This window comes from Choloepus didactylus, chromosome 7 (assembly GCF_015220235.1).
Source record: "Choloepus didactylus isolate mChoDid1 chromosome 7, mChoDid1.pri, whole genome shotgun sequence".
Taxonomy (NCBI): domain Eukaryota; kingdom Metazoa; phylum Chordata; class Mammalia; order Pilosa; family Megalonychidae; genus Choloepus; species Choloepus didactylus.
Window position 1 is genome coordinate 58,241,887 of NC_051313.1, and position 3,123 is coordinate 58,245,009.

Consider the following 3,123-nt stretch of genomic DNA (forward strand, 5'->3'; position numbering starts at 1 on the left):
TTTCAAAATTCCATTATGGCAAAATTATACTCACAATGTCAATAAATATTGTTAGCAACTACTAGATAATGGCACTGCATCACACTACAAGAGATAAAAGATGCAGCATTTATACCATCAAGAACAACTCCATGTAGTGAGGGGACCGCCTTTTAAGGAGAAAGCCCAAAGGAAGAACTCATGTGTCTACAACCCTAAACCTGTGTCAACAGGCACTATTTCAGGGGCCTGACAAATAAATATAATTTCAGAAGCTGAGACAGATAATCAGAGTAGAGGCAAATGATCGGTGTCATCAAAACAAGAAAGAGAAATTCGAATTTAGGGAGAAGAGGGTGCTTCCTTAACTGCAGTGCTATATATATGTACGTGTGTGTGCATATGTGTGTGTAGTTATATTTAGCAGGAGAGAGAAGATTAGAAATTCAGATTCGAGCCAAATTGAATGCCATTAAAAATTCACATTTCACTATTGTAAAAAAAATTTGTAGAGAAACACAGAAATGCATGTATTTTTTGAAAGTGGCCTATATAATAAATTGTTTCTATAACTTTTTGTTTCTCCACTGAGTATAGTATGAGCATTTTTTCCAATAAATTAATTATGCATTTTATGGAATAATCACTACTTATGTAACCTGTAACCTGTTTGTAAATTTTTGGTTTATTTCTATTTTCGGTCTTTTTTAATTATTATTATTATTAAAAGCAAATCTGGCCTGCTCTCCCAGGGCATCACCCGAGCAATGTCCCATTACTGCGCAGCAATTTGCTGTAAGAACCACCAGGGATGGAAAAATAAAAACCAGAAGCTGAGTTTTTACCTGTTTCCTCTGCTTGACAAAGACAGAGCTGAAAAATGGTTAAAAAACATGAAGCGTGATTCATGGGTCCTCAGTAAATACCAGTTCCTATGTAGCAACCATTTTACTCCTGATTCTTTTAACATCAGATGGGGTATTTGATATTCAAAACAAACTGAAATTCCAACAATATTTTCTTTGCCAGAAGACAATCAGGGAAAAGACTCTTTTAAATAAAGTCTCTGAAGAAAAAATTGGAGAGTGAGAAAGACAAATTTGCATCAAATGAGTGTATGAAAAGTACTGTTAAAAAGGATGTGTTTCCTGAATATGCAGAATTACTTAATTCAACTGCCTTGGCACAGCCAAGAGCTCCAAAAACAGAAAATTTACAAAATAACATATTAACTCTTAAACTAAACAAGATATTGAAAAACCACAATCTACTTTGGAAACATCAGTTAACCAAGTGTTCCTGTTTGCTAAACTGCCTTTATGCAAAATACCAGAAACGGATTGGCTTTCATGAAGGGGATTTATTAGGTTACAAATGTACAGTTCTAAGGCCGTAAAAGTGTTCAAACTAAGGCATCAACAAGAGGATATCTTCAGTAAAGAAAGGCCAATGGTATCTGGAACACCACTGTCAGCTGGGAAGGCACGTGGCTGGCATCTGCTGGTCCTTTGCTCCTGGGTTCTGGTTTCAAAATATCTCTGGGCTTCTGTCTCTTAACTTCTTTTAGCTCTCTGCTTGGCTCTCCTGGGACATTTCTCTTTAAGCATCCTCTCTTAGCTTCTCTGGGGCAAACTCTGGGCTTCATCTCTTAGCTCCTACAAACGTCATTCTGTCTGCATCTGCCACCGTCTCTAACAGTCTGGGTCTGTGTGGGCTCTCAGCTCTCTTAAAGTACTCCAGTGATCTAATAAGACTCACCTGGAATGGGCAGGGTCATATTTACATGGTAATAATTTAATCAAAGTTCTCACCCACAGTTGGATGAGTCACATCTCCACGGAAACACTAAAACAAAAGGTTCTACCCAACAAGATCGGATTAAAAGATCATGACTCTTCTAAGGTCCATAACGATTTCAAACCAGCACACCAAGATATAGATGTATGTTTTTCACACATCTTTTGACAATCTAAATTCTACAACTATTACTTTGACAAGTTCGGATTCAGAGGTAGTCAGCAGTCTTTGAAAACTCAAGAAGTGCTTGAAATAGCTACCATTTTGCTAATCCAAATTTTAGTAATAACTCCATGGAAATTAAGTCAGCACAGGAAAACCCAGTCTTATTCAGCACAATTACTCAAACAGTTGAAGAATTAAACACACGTTAGGAATCAGTTATTGCCATTGTTGTATCCACTGAAAATCTTAGACCTACAATTAATTCTTTTATCATTGCCAATCAAGAAAGTGGAAATGAAAGACACAGACATTGAAGACTCCTTATATAAGGATACAGACAATGGAACAACTGTTTTACAAATTGGACATTCTTATTGTAGACAAGACATATAAGGAACATCTCTGACAGAAAGTTTCTCAACTACATTCAAATATAACACTTCTTGAGCTACAAGAGGAACAAACTCCAGGAAGATTGAAGTCTTTGGAAGCTCTTTTAGGCAGCTAAAACAGGAAAATTTGGGTATCTGAAGAAAATGTCAAGATTATAGAAAATCATTTCACAACATACAAAGTTACTATGATATAAAGAGGTTTTAAAGCTATAACTAAGCTTTTTGCAGTGAAACCAAAATGATATGTAAAGTGAACTTTTTCCTATATAAATTTTCTGTGTAAATAAAGAGCCCAGAATAAAAGCCAGGCTCAGGAACCAGACCTGGTTCTAACACTGGTATATGACTTAGACAAGTACTCATCAAGCTTAAGCTTTGGTTCCTAATCTGTAATTAAGGGCATTTAATAGATCTCTGATAGAGTCTGTTTCTTTATAGTCCTTTCCCTTTCTATGAGGACACTTTTAACAGAACAGGTTTCCTATAAGATAATTTATACTTATTACTAGAAGTTAGCTAGAATTCAATATTAGTAAACATTGGAATATCTTTAATATTTATTGAATTCTATGTTTGACCTTTTGGCTACTTATACATCTGTACTATAAAAGAGAACACTCCTTATATAATTTTATTCAGTTGAACTAAAATGAGGAACCACTTCTTTGTCCAGTTCTTAGGAGACATACTTTAAACTATAAAGGATATATATTTCAGTAACATATATGTGATTGTCCATCTTAATACATAGTCATTTATGCTTTTTAACATTCTGTACTCATATGGT

At 35.1% G+C, this 3,123-nt stretch overlaps 1 pseudogene; it reads left to right on the top strand.

Annotated features, from left to right (window-relative positions):
* Positions 1–746: 746 nt before the first annotated feature.
* On the top strand, positions 747–2,530 carry LOC119540950 (annotated as a pseudogene).
* The last annotated feature ends 593 nt before the right edge of the window (positions 2,531–3,123 follow it).